We start from the raw sequence: 21573 nt of genomic DNA, 5'->3' as shown, positions 1-21573 counted from the left end.
GCAGGGGGAGGGTATAAAAGCTACCGTGGTGTGATCACGAGCCTCTGGTTGCGGGTGAGCATGTGCATGACATCCGTGTGAGCAGGTGCAGCGGACACGGGCGCTGTGGGAGGGTGGGTGCGTGGGGCCTGCCCGGGCCTCAGGGGAGCCCTGGGAGTCCCCGTGGCCCCGGTCTTTCTGGAGCTGAAGTCCACGTTCATCCGTTCGTCCTCCTTCCTGTGGAGGTCTGCAGGCTGGCGGTGTGGGAGGAACCCGCCAGGGCCCCTGGAGCGAGGGTCGTCCTTAGCTTGCGGGGATCCGACCCCTTTCCCTGCAACAGCAACAGTCCTCGGGCACCACTGCCAGGCCTCCAGCAGGTCCCGGTGATTTGTGAAAAGACTTCAAAGAGGGAACTTCAGGGGCCTCTTGGTCAGCACCCCCACCTCAACCCTTGCTCGGCGGAGAGTCTGCTTAGGACTTTCTCTCCCTTTCCCTCTGCCCCTTTGCTGGTGCTCGCAGGCACTCTCTTAAATAAATAAATGTATCTTTAAAAACAAAAAAGAAACCTCACTTGCCTTTCACATTTTAAAGATCTTCGTGATATGACACTAAAGAACAGGTCTGTGACTGCTTATTGGTCTAGAAGAGGAGAGAAAGGACAGTAGAAGACACAGGGCTGTCAGATGTCAGCAAGGCCAGCAGGGGAGAGGTATATGTTTCCCCTGAAATTCTGTAAAACAGCCTCAAAGATGCACATGCCTGAGACAGGTATGTATCAGGACACAGGAGTAACAATAAAACCTAAGCCGGAGAGTGGGGTCAGTGGAGGTGGGGGAGGTAACAGGCACTGTGGTAATGAAGTGCCAACAGAGCATAGCTGGACAGGTTCTCACTCTGTCTTCCCTGCGGTCTCTAACCAGTCATCTGTCTCTAACCTCCCTGTTAGTTATAACAGGACACACAAGAAATACCTATGTATCACTAAGAATATTAATTCTCACAATATCCACACCAGGTAGATGGGTAGGCAAGGAGGTATTTGGGTACTACTATCTCTATTTTATAGGTGAAGAAATGGAGAATCAAAGATACCACACAGCTAGCTCTGAGTGCAGGAGTTGGGGTTGACATTCTATCTCCTGGCAATGACCAGGAGACTACTACTACCCCTTGGCCTTGACAGCTTGGGTTGTTGCCATCGAAGTGATTCAACCATCATCATTTTCTTCTGATTATCAAAGACATACATGCTTACCAGAAGATGGAGAGAAATACAGAGGCTATTGAGAAGGAAAGTCATCCATGAAATAATAGTGATCTCTATTTTCTTTTTGTATTTTCTCTATGACTTTGTGAAACAATTTGATAGTAACAAACCAAATTACCTTTCATCCGAGCAGCTCCATATAGTCTCCCCTCCCCTGCTTCTCTGAACAGCCTCTTGATGAATTTCAACCAGAGAGGAACTGAATTGTGTGCACTTGGCTTCTTAGTCTTGCCCCTAAAAGGTGTGGGATCTTTCATCTCTTCTTACCCAGAGCAGAGGACTGTCCTTGCTGATGGCAGGGGTGGGTGGGGTGAGTGGGGAGGATTGGACCCACAAAAGTCTCAAGAGAGAAGGTGGAGGAGGAGGTAACTCACTAAAAATGGATAAATATTAAGTCCTGCTTTTAGGTACTTAAATACCACTTGAGGACATGCAGGCAGCGGAAAATACAGACTAGAAATAGCATGAGTAATATGTTGCCAAGTTACAATACATGACGGAAAACACCTCTCAGATAAGCTTGAGCCAAAGAGAGATTTATTGACCCATGTACTCAAAAAGCCCAAAGGCACCTTAACTGCAGGCAGATCAGCATCAGGGCCTCAAAGCATGTCATCCTAACTCACTCTCCCTCCACATCTCAGCTCTGATTTCCTCTGTACTGGCTTCATTCTCACTCTGGCTGACCCCATGTAGGGGCAAGTTGGCTCCACCAGTTCTGGGTTAATATATCTTTACTTTCAAATGAACTTCTCATTCTAACAGTGGAAGTTCTAAGATTGAGTCTCATTGGTTCAATTGCTTTAACTTGAGTCACACACCCATCCTGGAAATCAATCAATGTAGCCCAGGAGAAATTTTATCAGTTAGAGATGCCTTCAACTACCAACAACAGAACTTGATAAAAGAAAAGAAAGTTCATGTTCCTTATTTACAAAGACACGTGGAGTGTGCAGTTACTGCTGATGATTCTATGGACTAACATCTTTGATAGCTCTTTGGCCTTTTCTTCACTGTTGTAAGATGACTGGGGCAGTTCCCCCCAAAAATAGGACATCCAGGTATGAGCAGCAAAAAGATGTTATGGGCAGCAAATGTCCCTCTTTGAGGAAAAGCAAAAGATTTCCCCAAAGCACCCAGCTGACTTCCACTCACAACTCATTGGCCACAACTGGGTCACAGGCTGCCTCTACCTTCATGGGAAGCTGGGCAGCCAACTGTTTTGCTCTTCCAGACTCCAGTTCGGTTAGGCTGGGAAGAAACGGTTGAGGATGGGAATTGAGTTAGCCAGTCAATGAGGTCTGCCACACATGCACTACTCTGACTGGCCAGGCTAGATTCATATGACTACCTCTAGAGCTGGGGTGGACTCTTCTGCCCCAGGACCAATGAACTGAACATGATAGAGGAAAATTGGGTGCTAGAAACATAAAAGGAGTAATAAATGCTAGCCAGACCAGAGTAAAGGCTGCCCATTATTACTTACACTTCAGGTGGCTTTGTGATCTGGCCTCCCTGGAAAGGCGCAGCAGTATCTATCACTAGACATTAAAAAAAAAAAAGCAGAAGTTAAATGTATTTACCTTAGCATTGTCTTAGGTGATGCTTCAGGTCCCCTTCAACTCTAAAAAGTGAAATATTAATAGCAACAATTACATGAACACCTCCATTTTTTTTTTTTTTAAGATTTTATTTATCTGACAGAGAGAGCGCGCACAAGCAGAGGGAGCAGCAGAGGGAGAGGGAGAAGCAGGTTCCCCGCTAAGCAGGGAGCCCGATATGGGACTCCATCTCAGCACCCTGGGATCATGACCTGAGCAGAAGGCAGACACTTAACTGAGTGAGCCACCCAGGCACTCCCAAAACCTCTAATTTATTTGAGGATAGTCCACTAAAAAACTTCCTGCCCCTTTCATCCCTCTATCACGTAAGAACATTTGTTGGTGTGTTAAAGAATATTTGTTTTAAAAATCTGATTGTTTTCAGATTAAGTAATATATACCAAAAATTAGTATTAGGTGCTTTTTAAAAATATTTTATTTATTTATTCGTGAGAGACACAGAGAGAGAGGCAGAGACACAGACCGAGGGAGAAGCAAGCTCCATGCAGGAAGCCCGACATGGGACTCGATCCCGGGTCTCCAGGATCATGCACTGGGCCGAAGGCAGTACCATACTGCTGAGCCACCCAGGCTGCCCTGTTAGGTGCTTTTGCATGGATTATTTTATGAAGTTCTTACCACAGCAATCCATTTACTGATGAGGAAATTAAGGTTAGGAGATTTGTTCAAGGTCACTTAATAATATGTTCCAGGCTATAAGTCTCCTTACTCAGAAACCGGTATTCTTCTTGCCATACCACACTGCAGCACACTTCTCAGAACACACTGGGCCATTCCAATGAAAACAGGTCAGTCCCTGAGTATTCCCGAAACTTTCCTTTCCTCCTTGTAGAAGTGAATGAAATGCCAATCATTCTTGGACTGAAGACTCTGAAAAGCGTGCCTTAATTAAGTGTGGCTGTTTAAGACACCTTGTGTGGGTTTGGTGACTTCTTTCAGTTAAATGCTCCAAGGGGTACCAACTGGCCTTGTGCTCTGAGAGAAACGAGTCCATGTCCAGTCTCCCCAGGCCACTGACAATCCTCAGGGCGGTGGTGCCCTCTGCTATGTGTGGAGCAGCAGGGTTGGCTTTCTGCCACTACAGCAGACACCAACTGAGCAGGGTGTTCCCAGGGAGGAATTTGAAAGACTAATCTATCAAGCCTGTTGGGCCTGGCTGCCAAGGGCTTCCTCCACATTCTCAAGTGTGGAGTTGTAGGTCATTTGAGTACAGTTTTCTAACTCCTCCCTGGACAGAAACACAGATCTCTGAATACAGCTTCTGCCATTGCTGTGCACTCAGTATGAACTTTAAAAGTGTGGTTGACTAGGAAGGTGTTAACTCTTTTTTTTCTTTCTTTCTTTTTTTCTTTTAGAGAGAGACAGTGCATGTGAGTGGTGGGGGTAAGGGTAGAGGGAGAGAGACTCCCTAGCAAAGCCCTACCCAGGGTTCAATCTTATGACTGTGAGATCATGACCCGAGCCGAAGTCAGATGCTTAAACAACTGAGCTCAGCCAACTGAGCCAGATGCTTAAACAACTTAACCCTTTTTTAAAAATCCAGGTTACAGGGCAGCCCAGGTGGCTCAGAGGTTTAGCACCGCCTTCAGCCCAGGGCGTGATCCTGGAGACCCGGGATCCCACATCGGGCTCTCTCCATGGAGCCTGCTTCTCCCTCTGCCTGTGTCTCTGCCTTTCTCTCTGTGTGGGCCTCTCATGAATAAATAAATAAAATCTTAAAAAAAAAATCCAGGTTACAAAACTGAACAAGTGATTTAGGTAACAATAGCACACACAATAAAATGCACAGGTTCACTTATTTGGAGCAAATTTTCTTAACATTGCATTGATCAATACTGGTTTCTCTTCAGATAACATAAATCTTGGGATGCCTGGGTAGCTTAGTGGTTGAGTGTCTGCCTTTGGCTCAGGGCATGATCCTGGGGTCCTGGGATCGAGTCCCACATCGGGCTCCCTGCATGGAACCTGCTTCTCCCTCTGCCTGTGTCTCTGCCTCTCTCTGTGTGTCTCTCATAAATAAATAAATAAAATCTTTAAAAAAAGATGATATAAATCTTTTGCCTTTTACATTGCATTGATCAGTTGTACAAAAGCTAGTTAATACTGATAGACACTTTTAGCATTTATTGTTTGCTGGAGTAAGTTATGTCTAGCTATTACATATATGAAAAGGAATCTAAACTCTTATTAGATACTACTTTTATACCAGTTTTTTTAAAGTGGTAACCACTTTTAAAGTGGTTAAAGTGGCTCAGTGGTTTAGCGCCGCCTTCAGTCTGGGACATGATCCTGGAGACCTGAGATCGAGTCCCATGTCCATCTCCCTTCATGGAGCCTGCTTCTCCCTCTGCCTGTGTCTCTGCCTCTGTCTCTCTCATGAATAAATATATATATTAAATATATATGAATATATAATTTTAAAACTCAATTATAACTAACATACAGTGTTACATTAATTTCAGGTGTACAATATAATGATTCAATAAGTGAAGTCCTTTTTCTAAAAAAAAGATTTTATTTATTCATGAGAGATACAGAGAGGCAGAGACACAGGCAGAGGGAGAAGCAGGTTCCCTGCAGGGAGCCCGATGTGGGACTCGATCCCAGGACCCCAGGATCATGCCCAGCCAGAGCTGAAGGCAGATGTTAAACCACCTAGCCACCCAGGTGCTCCTTATACCAGTTTAGAAAGAAGACTCTCTACAACTCTTCCTTCAAGCTTTGGAATTAATGTGACTGAAGAGTGACCTAAATTACAATGTGAGCTATTAGAAAATGGGCTACCATTTGTGACTACTTATTTTGATCTTCAACCAGCAATCATTTCAATGCCATGCAAACAAAATTAAATGTAGAAATAAATTAGTGCACAACGTGTCAATTTCAAAATTTTCTATTTATAATGATCAAGTTTGCTCTGGTAAAGTCATTGATCATAATATTAATAAACTAACATTACAAATTACACCTTATAAAATATATTCATCCAAATTTTCCTGAAAAGAAAAAATACTATCAACAAATATTGAACTCTAGTTAATGACACATATGCTGAAGCATTTAGAAGAAAGTATACTGGGACTCGTGGGTGGCTCAGCGGTTGAGCATCTGCCTTTGGCTCAGGGTGTGATCCCGGGATCTGGGATGGAGTCCCATATCTGGCTCCTTGCAGGGAGCCTGCTCTCCCTCTGCCTATATCTCTGCCTCTCTCTGTCTGTATCTCTCATGAATAAATAAATAAAATCTTTTTTTAAAAATAGAAGAAAGTATACTAAACTTTGCAATTTCCTTTGAAATTAATCAATAAGATAAGATGTATTAATGGGTGGCTAGAAAAACATGTCAGGGGCACCTAGCTGGCTCAGTCAGAGAAATGTGCAGCTCTTGATCGCAAGGTCATGACTTCAAACACCATGGTGGGTATAGAGATTACTTAAATGAATAAATTAAAACTTTGTTTTTTAAAGAAGATCGAGCCCGATGTGGCACTCGATCCCGGGACTCCAGGATCACAACCTGAGCCAAAGGCAGATACTCAACCACTGGGCCACTCAGGCATGCCAAGTGTCTGACTCTTAATTTCTGCTCAGGTCATGATCTCAGGGTCTTAAGAATGAGCCCTAAATTAAGAGGGAATTCTCTCTCTTCTCTCTGCCCCTCCCCCTACTTGTGTGTTCTCGCTTTCCCTCTGCCCTCTTTCTCAAATAAATAAGATCTTAAAAAAAATAATAAACAACAATTAGAGACCACTTTCTACCTGTCAGATAGGCCAAGTAGAAACCTCTAACAATGTTAAATGTTAGCAAGAATATGGAATAGCTGGAACTCTCATACATTGCTGGGCAAAATAGCACATCTGCTTTGGTGAACTTAGAGGAGTTTCTAATGAACTTAAACACACCTTTATCCTATGACCTAACAACTACACTTGAAGATATCTACCAAGGAGAACTAAAAGCATGTGTTCTACATAAAATACTGGCACACAAATAGTCACCGCTATGTTCATTATAACAGCCACAACTTGTAAATATTCTAAAAGTACATCAACAGAAGAATGGGTTGAAAAATGTGGTATGATCCATGAAAGAAATAATTGATAAGCTGTATTTCATTAAGATTAAAAATGTGGGGATCCCTGGGTGGCTCAGTGGGTTAGCGCCTGCCTGTGGCCCAGGGCGCGATCCTGGAGTCCCGGGGTCGAGTTCCACATCGGGCTCCTGGCATGGAGACTGCTTCTCCCTCCTCCTGTGTCTCTGCCTCTCTCTCTCTATGTCTATCATAAATAAATAAATAAATAAATAAATAAATAAATAAATAAATAAATCTTTTAAAAAAAGATTAAAAATGTATCTCTGAGAATGACAATATCAAGAAAATTGGAAGATAAGCTACAGACTGGAAGAAAATATTTTCAAAAGATACATTCTGACAAAAGACTGACTATTATACAAGATATACAAAGAACCCTGAAAACTCATAAATAACAACATGATTAAAGAATGGGCCAAAAACCTGAACAGACAAATTACCAAAGAAGATGTACGGATGGCAAATAGGCATATGAAAAGATGCTCCACATCACATGCCATCAGGGAAATGCAAATGAAAACAAGATATCACTATACATCCATTAGAATGGCCAAAATCCAGAACAGTGACAACCACCAAATGCTGGCAAGGATGTAGATCAACAGGAATGCTCATTCATTGCTAATGGGAATGTAAAATGGTATAGCCACTTTGAAAGACAGTTTGGCAGTTCCTGAAAAAACTGAATATTCTCTTACCATGTAATCTTGCAATCACATTCCTTGGTATTTACCCAAAAGATTTAAAAACTTATGTGTACACAAAAACTTGTACATGAATGTTTATAGCAGCTTTATTAATAATTGCCCAAACCTGGAAGTAATTGAGCTATCCTTCCGTAGGTAAGTGGATAAACTGTGGTACATACAGACAATGGAATATTATTCAGCACTAAAAAGAAATGAGCTATCAAGCCATGAAAAGACATGGAGAAAACTTTTTTTTTAAAGATTTTTATTTATTTATTCATGAGAGACATACACAGAGAGAGAGAGAGGCAGAGACACAGGCAGAGGGAGAAGCAGGCTCCATGCAGGGGGCCTGATGTGGGACTCGATCCCAAATCTCCAGGATCAGGCCCTGGGCTGAAGGCGGCGCTAAACCGCTGAGCCACGTGGGCTGCCCGACATGGAAAAAACTTAAGGGGATATTTCCAAGTGAAAGAAGCAATGTGAAATGGCTACATACTATATGATTCCAAATATATGACATTCTGGAAAAGGCAAATCTATGGAGATGGTAAAAAGATTAATGATTGCAGGGGATTGCTGGGGGTGGGAGAGAAGATGAATAGCACACCATACAGTGAAAATACGGCAGTGAAAGTACTCTGGTATGATACTATGAAGATGGACGCATGTCATTATACTTTGTCCAAACCTATAGAATGTATAATACCAACAATAAACCCTGAAGGAAACCATGGACTTTGGATGACTATGTTGTCCTTGGTAACAAATGTACCACTCAGGTGAGTGACAATAATGAGGGAAACTATGCATGTGTGGGGGCGGGGGATATTTGGGAAATCTCTGTACCTATCAATTTCATCGTATACCAATGGAATATTACTCATCCATCAGAAAGAATAAATACCTACCATTTACATCGACTTGGATGGAACTGGAGGGTTTTATGCTGAGTGAAATAGGTCAGTCGGAGAAAGACAATCATCATATGGTTTTACTTATATGTGGAATATAAGAAATAGTGCAAGGGACCATAAGGGAAGGAGCAGAAACTGAGTGGGGAAAAATCAGAGAGGAAGACAGACTATGAGAGACTCTTAATTCCAGGAAACAAACTGAGGGTTGCTGAAGGAGAGGTGGGTCGTGGGTTGGGGTAACTGGGCCTTAAGGAGGGCATGTAATGTGATGAGCACTGGGTGTTACACTCAACTGATGAATTATTGAAAACAACATCTGATACTAATCATGTACTGTATGTTGGCAAATTGAATTTAAATGAAAAAAATAATTTCATTGTCTATCTAAAACTGTTCTAAAAAATGAAGTCTTGGGAAAAAATGTGGTATATTCATATAATCAAATACTATTCAGCAATCAAAAGAAACAAACCACTGAAACCAGCAACAACATGGATAAAATCTTAGAAATATGCTGAGTGAAAGATGCCACACACAAAATAATATCAGTTCCATTTATGTGAGGTCCAAGATCAGGCTAATCTATGAGGACAAAAATCAGAACTGTGGTTCCTTTGGGGGGGCCTGGCTGGCTCAGTCTGTAGACCATGCAACTCTTGATCTCAGGGTTATGAGTTCAAGCCTTACTTCAGTATAGGGATTACTTAAAAATAAAATCTTAAAAAAAAAAAAAAAAAAAGGAAATGAAAGGAACTATGATTCTTTAGGAAGAAGGGGACCAGACAGGAAAGGGCATGAAGAAACTTCCTGGAGTGACAGATTTTAGGTGGTGGTTAGAGAGGTATATACAATTGTCAAAACTTGCTGAGCTTATGACATAAGATCCATGCATGTAATTTCATGTTTAACATCACGATTTGAAATGGATGGATTTGGGGAGGGAAAGGAGGAGGAGGAAAGAAATGTGACTACTGTTCCCCACAGCTCTAGCCCTCAGCCCCATTTCCACCTTCTCTTTAGTAGCTGCAACTGCTGCCTAATTTTTTGTTTGTTTTTTGTTTTTTAATTTAGGGGTAGAGAGGGGTAGAGGAGAAAGGAGAGAAAAATGCATGTGTTTTTATTGGATATAGAAGCTGGCAATGGGAGTATATGTTTATATGACCAATCTTTGCTGTGCAAGTATTGTTCAAAACAATGTGTATTACTGACAACTGCAAATAAGTATTTGAAGCACTCTAGTGATAAGGGTAAGGTTAATGCAATCTTCTTCCAGGAAAACAAATTCAGTCACTCCAAAAGTTTTTCCAAGCAATTTCAGAGTTGGTGTAGCATAGGTATGTTCAAAACTATCCTTAGACCTGTACTATGAAAAATGCAGTTACTCAATACATGGGACTTTCTAAGTTATTTCTTACATAATTTCACAATCTTTTCGAATCTTCTGATGAAATAATCACTACCTCTTACAGCATGCATATAATGAACTAATATTACAAAGTACAAAGCTGAGTAATTAAAATAGTGTGGTACTGGTCCAAAAATAGACACATAGATCAATGAAACAGAATAGAGAGCCCAGAAATAAACCCATGATTATATGGTCAGTTTATCTTCAACAAAAGAGGCAAGACTACGCAATGGGGAAAAGACAGTCTCTTCGACAAATGGTGTTGGGAAAACTAAACAGCTACATGCAAAAGAAGAAAACTGGACCACATTTTTATTACCCCACCACCACACACACACAAAATGGATTAAAGGCCTAAATGTGAGACCTGAAACCATTAAATTCCTGAAAGAAAACACAGGCAATAATTTTATTTACATTAGCTGTAGAAACATTTTTTTCCAGATATATTTTTTTCAGACAAGGGAAACAAAAGCAAAAATAGACTATTCGAACTACACCAAAATAAGAAGCTTTTGCAACCTACAGATTTAATGCAATCCCTATCAAAATGCCAACAGCATTTTTCACAGAACTAAAACAAATAATCCTAAAATTTATATGCAGCCACAAAAGACCCTGAATACCCAAAGCAATCTTGAAAAAGAAGAACAAAACTGGACGTATCACAATCCCCGATTTCAAGATATACTACAAAGCTGAAGTAATCAGAAAATTATGGTCCCAGCACAAAAATAGACACATAGATCAATGGTACAGAATAGAGAGCCCAGAAATAAACCCAGGATTATATGGTCAATTAATCTTCAACAAAAGAGTCAAGGATATGGAACAGGAAAAAGTCTCTCCGGCAAAACAGTGCTGGGAAAACTGGGCAGCTACCCACAAAAATATGAAACTGGACATAGGCACCTGGGTGGTTCAGTCAGTTAAGCATATGCCTTCAGTTCTGGTCCTGATCCTGGGGTCCCAGGATCAAGTCCCACATCAGGTTCCCAATGAGAAGCCTGCTTCTCCCTCTGCCTGTGTCTCTGCCTCTCTGTGTCTCTCTCATGAATAAAAAAAAAAAAATTAAATAATCTTTAAAAAAAATAATGTTATTCAGCCATAAAAAGGAACTAAGTAGTGACGCATGCTAGAATCTGGGTGAACCTTGAAAACATGCTTGGGGAGCCCAGGTTGCTCAGTGGTTTGGCGCCACCTTCAGCCCAGGGCGTGATCCTGGAGACCCGGAAGTCCAATGTCAGGCTCCCTGCATGGAGCCTGCTTCTCCCTCTGCCTGTGTCTCTGCCTCTCTCTGTATGTCTCTCATGAATAAATAAATAAAATATTTTTTTAAAAAACCATTATGCTTAAATTAAAGAAGCCAGCCATGAAAGGTCACATAATTACATTATGCCATCTACATGAAGTATACAGAATAGGAAAACCTATAGAGGCAGAAAGTACACTTAGTTGTTGCCAAGGGATGGGAGACACAAGGGCAAATTGAAACTAACTGCTAATAGCACAGGGTTTCTTTTTGGGGAGATGGAAATGTTCTGCAATTAGATAATGGTGATGATTGTACCATGTAGTGAACATACTAAAAACCACTTAAATGTACACTTTAAGGGTGCCTGGGTAGCTCAGTTGGCTAAGCATCTGCCTTCAGCCTCAGGTCACGATCCCAGGATCCTGGGATTGGGTCTTGCATGAGCAGGGAGTCTGTTTCTCCTTCTGACCCTCCCCCTGTGCTCGTGATTGTTTTTTCTCTCACTCTCTCTCAAATAAAATCTCTTTTAAAAAAGACATTTTAAAATGATGAATTTTCTGGTATTTTATGGAATATGGAATTGTGTACCATTCACACATGAATTTAGATGAGGGTTATATTTCAATAAAACAAAACCTTTTTTTAACATTTTATTATTGGTGAAATAGGGTTAAGAGCACCTTCCTATTTCTTACCTAAGAGAGGTGTTGAAAGAATAACCAAGGGACAGAATGGAAGTGAGGCAGCTGAATTAAAAACAAAACATCATTTTTAGTAAAACAGTGAAAACACAACAGGAACTCATTTTTCTTTATTTTCCAGATAAAATATTTGAGCAATGTTTTCAGCAAAAGTAAAAAATTTCCAATTTTGCATTTACATGATCTGCTCCCCCCTTTTCTTTAATGGTGTTTCCCATCCTTGTCCTCATTTTCTGAAGTTAAAACTTGCTTGAAATCTTCCTGAGTTTGCAAATAACAGTAAGTTTATCTAAGGCAGCTTACCTTGCCCCATCTCCAATGGTTATAACAAACTATAAAACAGAAAGGTGAAGGAATGGCGATTTGTAAGATAAAACTCAAAGCCACTAGAGGGCACCGTACCCCGGGTGTTTGCAGTTAAACATTTCTGTGCAGAAATACTTTTTTATCTTAAAGATTAAGCTTCACACAGTGGAGCAGCCCCGGTGGTGCAGCGGTTTTTGGCGCCGCCTGCAGCCTGGGGCGTGATCCTTGAGACCCTAGATCGAGTCCCACGTGGGGCTCCCTGCATAGAGCCTGCTTCTCCCTCTGTCTGTGTCTCGGCCTCTCTCTCTGTGCCTATGAATAAAAATAAATAAATAAATAAATAAATAAATAAAAGCTTCACACAGTGAAGTCCAGAGAACTGTATATTCACCCTGTCAAACAGTCACTAGCTGGGTGGCCTTATGAAGTCTTTGAGCTTCCACATCTACAAAACATGTGGGTTTTGCCATATGGTTTCCAAGTTCCTGTCAACTCCAAAATTCTATTTTGTACTGCCTTCAAGGCAGGAAGAAATCTGACAAAATAGTAAGAGTTGCTCCTGCCTTTTTTTTTTTTTTTTTTTTTTTTGTAAGATGTTATTTATTCATTTGAGTGAGAGAGAGAGAAAGAAAAAGAGAGAATGCAGTGCAAGCACATGAGTGGGGGTAGGGGCTAAGGAAGAAGGGGGAGCAGACTGCCCAATGAGCAGGGACCCCAACAGGGGGTGGAGCTTGAGGCTGTGGTCTCAGCCCCAAGACTCTGAGATCATAACATAAGCCAAAGGCAGATGCTTCTTACCCTGAGCCACTCAGGTGCCCCCTTCCCCTTCTCTTTTAAGAATTCAATTTCATCGAGCCCAGACAATCTAGGATAATCTCCCTATTTTAATGTCAGCTGACTAGAAAATTTAATTCCATCTGCATCCCTAATTCTCTTTTGTCATGTAATATATTCACAGGTTCCAAGGGTTAGGACAGGAATGTCTTGAGGCAGGGACTTATTTTGACTATCATGCTGTCTTTCTTTAAGAAAAAAATACAGTTACAAGTTTGATATGACCCTACAGCAAACGTCATTAAGTTCATGAAAAATCTGTTTCTCCTTTATTTGGTTTATTTATTGAGATAAATTCATATCAATTTATTGATATGAATTAGCCGTTTTAAAGTGTACATTTTGGTGGTATTTAAATACATTCACAATGTTGCACAACCAGCGCCTATATCACGTTCTAAATCATTTTCTTTACTCCAGAGAAAACTTTGTATGCATTAAGTAGTCATTCCCTTTCCCCCTGTCCTTCAGCCCCTGGCAATCACTAAACCTCCTTTCTACTACAGATTTACCTATTCTGGATTATCTCACAAAATGGAATCATGTAACTTGTGACCTTTGTGCCTTGCTACTTTCACATACAATATTTTGATACATTCGGTAGCATCTATCAGTACTCCATTCTTTTTTATGGCTGAATAACCTTCCATTGAATGGCTATACCACGTCTGTTCCATGATGGTCTTCGATGATGGGCAGTGAATTGTTTGCAACTTTTCACCATTGTAAATAGTGATGCTATGGACATTCCTGTACAAGCATGTGTTTGAATATTTGTTTTCAATTCTTTGGATATATATATACCTAGAAAAAATAGAACTGGGGGATCATAGGGTAATTCTCTAACTTTTTGAGGAGCCACCAAATTGTTTTTCCACAGGGGCTACACCATTTTATACCCCCACCAGCAATGTATGAGGTTTCAAATTAGTTCACAATCTTGCCAGTACTTATTTTCTTTTTAAAAAATTTTATTTTAGCCATCCTAGTGGATGTGAAATGGCATCTTGTAGTTTTGATTTGCATGTCTTTATTGACTAATAATGTTGAGTATCTTATCATGTGTTTGTTGGCCATTTACATATTTTCTTTGCAAAATGTCTATTCAAGTCCTTCACTCATTTTTTAACTATCTTTTTGTTATTGTGTTGTGAGTGTTCTTTATGTATTCTGGATATTAGACCCTAATTAACATATATTTTTTCCCATTCTGTAGGTTGTCTTTTCACTTTTTTTAAAAAAAGATTTTTTTTAAAAAAGATTTTATTTATTTATCCATGAGAGACACACACACACACACAGAGAGAGAGAGAGAGAGGCAGAGAGACAGGCAGAGGGAGAAGCAGGCTCCATGCATGTGGGACTTGATGCCGGGTCTCCAGGATCACGCCCTGGACCGAAGGTGGTGCTAAACCTAAACCGCTGAGCCACCCGGGCTGCCCTAAAAAAAAAAAAAAAAAATTAAGATTTTATTTATTTGAGAGAGAGTAAGCATGAGCAGGAGGGGCAGAGAAAGAGGAAGACAGAGAATCTTGAGCAGACTCCATGCTGAGCAGAGCCCAATGTGGGGCTTGAAATCATGACCCTGAGATCATGACCAGAGTTGAAACCAAGAGTCAGATGTTTAACCAACTGGGCCACCCAGGTGCCCCAAAAATTTTATTATTTTTAAGTAATCTCTACCAACATGATGCTTAAACTTACAACTCTAAGAGTTACACATGCCCTCAATTGAGCTAGCTAGGTGCCCCTTTCACTTTCTTGATAATTATCCTTTGATGCACAAAAGCTTTTAATTTTGATGCAATCCAATTTACATACTTTTTCTTTAACAAAAGAAACTCCTCTTTTGGTGTTATATTTCAGAATCTATTGCGAATCCAAGTTCATTAAGATTCACCCCTGGGTTTTTCTTTTTTAAGATTTTATTTATTCGACAGAGAGCACAAGCAAGCGGAATGGCAGGGGAAGAGGGAGAAGCCAACTCCCCCTGAGTAGGGAGCCTGACATGGGGCTGGATCCCAGGACCCCTGGATCATGACTTTCTGTGGTTGGCAAAACTCTTTGAACATTGTTCCACATCATAGTTGGGAGCCAGGACTAAAATGTTGAGTTAGGACCCCTTCCAGATTCTACCCTCTGCTTCCCTGATTTCAACTTATCCTTAACCTGTAATAAACATGACCTTGAGTATCATAACTTCCAGTAAGTTTTGTGAGTCTTGCTAGCAAGTTAGTGAGCTTGAGGGTGATTTTGGGAACCCCCCAACTTGTGGCTAGATGGTCTAAAGTGAGGGTGGCACTGGGGACCCTCCAACTTACACATACAGCTGGTGTCTAAAGTAAGGGCAGTTTGGGGGACACTGTTTCTTCAGACTGTACTGTTGCCTAAATGCTTTGCAAACTCCTTGGTTAAATATAGCCCTAGGTATTTTAATCTTTTGGATGCTGTTGTAAACGCAATTGTTTTCGTAATTTCTTTTTCTCTTTGTTTTTAACACTCATTCAGCACTCGCTATATGCTAGGCTCTGTCTGTCCCAGTGCTTCACAAACACTAGTTTTATTTCCCTAACAACCCTAATTAGGTCCTTTGGTTTTTGAAAACCGGGCAGTCTGGCTCCATACTCTGAACCCACTACCCTGCACTTTACAAGATTTCTTTGAGAAATTTCCTGGGAATCACTCTGTTCTATCTCTTCCCATTGCCATTATGAATTCACTCCTGAACCAGTGTCTCCCACTCTGTCTCCCTAACTCGACCGTCTACAGTCCACCCTAAATACTGCTGCCACCCTAACAATCCTAAAGCACCAGTGTTCAAGTCCTGGCCACCATAATGACCTGAAGATCTTTCCTTCTCTTCATTTTTTAACAAAGACAAAAGCAATTATTGCTCATAAGCAGTACTTGGCGGTAGATGCTACACTGTCTTCTACTAGTTAGTACTTTGAACTGTTCTGGAAAATTTTGCTGTGAAATAGGAAGAGTGGGGGACCTCTCAGGACCAGATCCCCCAAATGCCAGTTCTCAGTCGTTTGCAAAACAAAACCTTAAGGCCCACTCATGGGACTGTTTTGAAAATTGTGTGTGGTAGGGGGTGGGAGTGAAGTGATTGGACAAGGTCCCAGGATGCAGCGAAGACTCAACAAATGTACCTCAGCCTCCTCAAAGAAATTGTAATTTCTTAGCAGGCAGGGGCCTTGATTTCTCCTTTTTGGTTATTTGTTAAAAGCCAACAGTATTTAAAATGACTTTCACAGAGACGCTTTGGTCTCTAGACTTGCTCAAGACACCACAGTGGCCCTTAGGACAAAATCAGGCTCCGCGGTCTGACCTCAAAGGCTGGCTACGGGCAGCTGCGTGACCTGCGGAAACGGCTTCATCTCTCTGAGCCTCGGGGGCTTTATTGGGGAAACGTACCTGCTGCACAGGGTCGCCATGGCTCAGGTAAGTGCTTAGCACATCACTGGTCCCTCAAAACTGCCGGCTCTAATTATATCCTGTCCCGAACGTTCAGTGTCCCTAAAAGCTTGGCCTCCGCGTTCTCGCGTCTCGGTGTTTCCGACACTCACAGCCCTTCTCCTCAGGGACCCGCCTCAGGCGCCCCGCGCTGACCTGCTCTTCTTCCCCGACTTCTGCGCGTATCGAGCGCCCAGCATTGGTCCAGCGCCCCGGGAGGCCCCGAGTCGGCCCCGGCGGTGCGCCCTGTCAGGCCTCGGCGGCTTTTCCCTCTTCTCCGCCCGGGCCCGAGCGGGGGGAGGGGGCGCGCCGGGGTCGCGCACGCGCACGCGCACGGGGCGCGGTGGCCGCAGGGGGTCGACGCCCGGCGCCGGTGGGGCCTGCGGGCGGGTGGCTGCTCGCCGGGGCGGCGGCGGGAGGCTCCGCCCCGGCGGGCTCCGGCTGCGAAGGGCGCAGGGCCGCGGCGCCCCGGGCTCACACGCGAGGAGCGCGACCCGCGCGGAGAAGCTGCAGCCGAGGGAGGCTCCGCCCCGCGCAGCCGCGTCACCTGTTCGCTCTGCGGCGGGAGCCGCGCCTCACGGTCAGTCAGGTAACGGGCGGCGGCGCGGGCCCGGCGGTGCCCTTGCCCTGGTGCCTCGGGGCGCAGACCGGGTCCCGGCGGAGGGAGGCGGCCCGCGAGGACCGTCCCGGAGCCGGGAGCGGGAGACCCGGGCAGGTGCCACCGGCCACCGGCCGAGGGGCGGGGGCGGACGGGGCACCGGTGACCTGTGGGAAACCGCTTCATCTCTCCCGGGGATGCTTGGGTCCTGGACGAAAAATGACCTCGGCCGTCCAGTCAGATAGGGTTGGCTGATCCCATGCCTCAAGGCTCGCTTGGCCGTTCTGTGACTCTGCGATCTGCAGCGTGACTCGGGCAGGAGAGAATTTTTTGGTTTGGGTTTTTTTTTTTTTTTTTTTTTTCTTCAGGTTTGACCTTTTGGCATGCCGCCTTTGACCTTCTAATCTTTAAATTTTTTATTTGGGCCTTTTCTTCATCTTCTTTAATCTCCACACCCAAAGTGGGCTTGGAACTCGCCACCCTAGGAGTCCCATTACGGACTGAGCCAGTCAGGCACCCCCATTTGGTCCTCTCCTCTCTTTTTTTTTTTTTTTTTTAAGTATTTATTCATGTATTCCTTCCTTCCTTCATTCATTCATGAGAGAGACCCAGGCAGAGGGAGAAGCAGGCTTCCGGCGGGGAGCCCGAGGCGGACCTCCATCCCAGGACCCGGGGATCGTGACCTGAGTCGAAGGCAGATGCGCAGCCACTGAGCCACCCAGGGGCCCCTATTTGGCCCTCCTCTAATTCATCCTGACAAACTGAACTCTTCCTTGTTCTTGATTCTCAGACTTTGCTCCGCCCATAGAAATTCCGTTTTCTTCTCAAATCCAACCCCTCCGATGTAATTTTTGTATTATGTGAACCTTTGCTCTGGTTATATTTTTTGCTGACCTTCTCTCCTTTATCGTTAATTTCTTTAAGGTAGTGACTATCTTCGTAGTTCCCATAGCACAAAGTTGAACGGAATATGTCTTGAGCAACTTTTTGGGTAATTACTATGGCCCAGGGGGTACTACTGTCTCCCGGATCCAGTTACATTAGTTGAATTAGCCCCAGTTCTTGTCCAGAGTGAACCACTCTTTGTCATGCCAGTTGCAGTGACCTCTTGGGAGTCCTTAACCCTTAGATTTGGGATGCCCTACCTGCAAATCAGAAATGCAGATGTTTACCTCCCTCTGTTGTGATTGCAACATGCTGATGTTTGTAGTTTGTGGTGTAGGAAACAGAATATGGCAGGGCAGTGGATTAACAATTTACTATTGGCTTTTTGTTGAAATTATTGTAAATATACTTTAAAGGAAGAGATTTTTATCTTAATGATAGTATATCCTAGAGCTTATATTATATTGTCAGCATTTTGAAACTTTAAGTTTATCCTGTAAGTGTTTTGAAGTAAGAAAATTTCCTTATTGACATTTTTTAAGATTTATTTATTTAGACAGAGTGTGTACGCGGAGAGGGAGGGGCAGAGAGGAGGGTAGAGATGATCTCAAGTGGACTCCTCACTGAGCATGGAGCCCACTGTGGGGCTCCATGTCACAACCCTGAGATCATGACCTGAGCCAAAATCAAGAGTCTGACACTTAACTAACTGAGCTACCCACATGCCCCTGATACTTTAGTGTCCATAAATGCTCTCTAAAACAACTTTGCAAATAAACATTTATCTGTGCTTAGTGTAATGCTTACCTAGACAAACAATACTCAAGTTTATTATCTTTTTTAATGTTTAATAAATTAGGGTTTTGTTTGTGTGTGTGTGTGTATGTGTGTGTTTAGGTGGGGACAGGGTGAGGGGCAGAGGGAAAGGGACAGAGAATCTCAAGCAGACTCCTCGCTGAGCATGGAGCTAGACACAGGCTGAATCTCATAACCCTGAGAACATGTCACAAGCTGAAATCAAGAGGTGGGCTCTTAACTGACTGAGCCACCCAGGAGCCCCTAATACTCACTTTGTTAGTGTTTGGTGGATTATTAGGTCTTCTACAAAAACAAAAACAACTTTATCCCTTCTTTGAAGTAAGGGGCTCAGATGTTATAATAATGATACTCGGACTCATTCATGGAATGTTAAGTATGTATAAAAAAAGAATTGGAGACAAATTTAAGACTCTTAATTTTGGGATGAGAACTTTCAGAGTAATGAATAAAACTTTAAAATTTTAGTCTGGTCTTTAGTTACCAAAACCTAGGATTCATTTGTTCATAGACCTATAAACTATAAAACTTTTGAAAGGCTATTGAAGCTAATTTTGTGCTAAATCTTTCTGTGAGTAGTTCAATTTTTTTTTCCAGAAAAGGAAACAACTTTCTTTGCTGGCTTCCTCTTTGTGATGTATTTTCCCAACTTGGCCTCAAAAGAACTGTGGATGCTGGCAGTGGTATACTAACATTTCTATTCAAAAGGTGGAATGTAGATGACCATAAAAAGTGCCAGTACACAGGCACCTGGGTGGCTCTGTCAGTTAGGCATCTGACATTTGATTTCATCTCAGGTCATTATCTCAGGGTTTTGAGATCAAGCCCTACATTGGGCTCCATGCTCTCAGCAAGGAGCCTGCTTGAGATTCTCTCTCCCTCTCTCCCTCCCCTGGCTCATGTACACACATACATTCTCTCTCTCTCTCTCTCTCTCTCTTTCTCTCTCAAATAAATAAATATTAAAAAAAAAAAAGAGCCAGTACATTTCTGCTTCAAATCCTGGGATACAATTAGTCATGTATTAAAATAGTATATTATGTTTTTATTTGGAAAATCTACTTTGGGGCAGCCCTGGTGGCTCAGCAGTTTAGCGCCACCTTCGGCTCAGGGCATGATCCTGGAGACCCAGGATCGAGTCCCACGTGGGGCTTCCTGCATGGAGCCTGCTTCTCCCTCTACTGTGCCTCTCTCTCTCTCTTTCTGTGTGCGTGTCTTTCATGATTAAATAAAATCTTTAAAAAAAAAAAAAAGGAAAATCTACTTTGGATTGCTGCTGAAAATTGTATTCTAGATTGTAATCTGGAATTCTGAGCAAACCTCCCCTGTATAGTGTAAAAAGACTGAAAGTAGAGACATAGTCTCTGAAGGTAGAGACTGTTTCTCTACCTTCTCCCTTTTTCACTATTCAGAATCTAATGTCCTTTTTAAAATATTGGGTTGGCGGGGAAGGGTCTGTATTTAGAAATCAAGCCAAAATGAATTCAAATAACAAAAACAAATTAGTTCACTTGGCAAAATTGTGTTGAGTTCATGTCTAGGTTGTGAATTTTTTTAATCCACAATTTTGCTTTTAGACCTTCAAATTGATTCACTTTTTCTTTCTGAATATGTTTTAAGACAAATATAATTATGATGAATAAAATTTTTAATACAAGACAGTTTACTATTAAGACTGTGATGAATCAGTTTTAAGTGACCAAAAACTGTGATTTTATTTTATTTTTTTTTAAGATTTTATTTATTCATGAAAAGACACAGAGAGAGAGGCAAAGACACAGGCAGAGAGAGAAGCAGGCTCCACGCAGGGAGCCCGATGCGGGACTCGATCCAGGGACTCCAGGATCATGCCCTGGGCCGAAGGCAGATGCTCAACCTCTGAGCCACCCAGGTGTCCCAAAACTGATTTTAAAAAACAAACAGTGAAAAAATAAAAATAAAAATAAAAAAATAAAATAAAAAACAAACAGTGAGACATCATAATTGTCAAGGAAGCTTCAAAGTTTAATCACATCCAGCATGTATTTTATTAGCTATTCCAAGTGAACCTTAATGTATCAAGCAGCTCTATTGTGATTATGTATGTAAATCTTAGCATAAATATTAATAGAGCCCCTGACTAGCTCAGTCAGTAGAGCATAGGATTCTTGATCTCAGGGCTGTAAATTTGTGCCCCATGTAGGATGTAGAGATTGTCTAAAAATAAAATTTCAAAAAATAAGTATTCTGCGATGAATTAACCTTTTTTTTTTTTTTTTACTCTTAATTCAGAGGAAAAACTTGTAAAAATCATGCCCTGGAGCATTTCTATTTAATGTAGTCTTAGATTGTTTCCTTTGAACTGAGATGTTAGAGTTTCTATAATTCAAGTAGAAATTTTAGAAAACTTTTTAGAAAACTTTCCTAAGGGGCAGCCCGGGTGGCTCAGCGGTTTAGCGCCACCTTTGGTCCAGGGCCTGACCCTGGAGACCCGGGATCAAGTCCCACGTCAGGCTCCCTGCATGGAGCCTGCTTCTCCCTTTGCCTGTGTCTCTGCCTGTGTGTGTGTGTGTGTGTCTCATGAATAAATAAATAAAATCTTTAAAAAAAAGAAAAAAACTTTCCTAATATTTGAAAAAATATTAGGAAATATTTTTAAAAGATTATTTATTAGAGAGAGAGCAGGAGGAGGGGCAAAGGAAGGGAGAGAGAGAGAGAGAATCTCAAGTAGACCCCATGCTGAGTCCCTATTGCAGGGCTCGATCT

General features: G+C 42.2%; 1 protein-coding gene and 1 long non-coding RNA gene across 3 annotated transcripts in view; one reads left to right on the top strand and one right to left on the bottom strand.

Moving 5' to 3' along the window:
- Positions 1–1756: 1756 nt before the first annotated feature.
- Positions 1757–17011, bottom strand: LOC144324788 (uncharacterized). Of its 2 annotated transcripts, XR_013390210.1 has the most exons (4): positions 16491–17011; positions 11925–12548; positions 2733–2787; positions 1757–2497 (listed from the first exon to the last, which is right to left on the bottom strand). It is a non-coding gene; the product is annotated as an uncharacterized LOC144324788 (long non-coding RNA). The 2 variants fall into 2 exon arrangements; XR_013390209.1 differs by lacking the exon at positions 11925–12548 and having other exon boundaries at positions 16491–16881.
- LOC144324787 (monocarboxylate transporter 1-like) overlaps positions 16961–21573 on the top strand; it is a 37408-nt gene continuing 32795 nt past the window's right edge. Inside the window, exon 1 of the mRNA XM_077916126.1 lies at positions 16961–17109. The gene's annotated coding sequence lies outside the window, so the exon portion shown is untranslated. The remainder of the gene's footprint in view (positions 17110–21573) is intronic.

The sequence above is a fragment of the Canis aureus genome, chromosome 12 (assembly GCF_053574225.1).
Source record: "Canis aureus isolate CA01 chromosome 12, VMU_Caureus_v.1.0, whole genome shotgun sequence".
Classification (NCBI taxonomy): Eukaryota; Metazoa; Chordata; class Mammalia; order Carnivora; family Canidae; genus Canis; species Canis aureus.
Note: the sequence above shows the minus strand (reverse complement) of the source record. Positions and strands in the feature narration are given on the sequence as shown.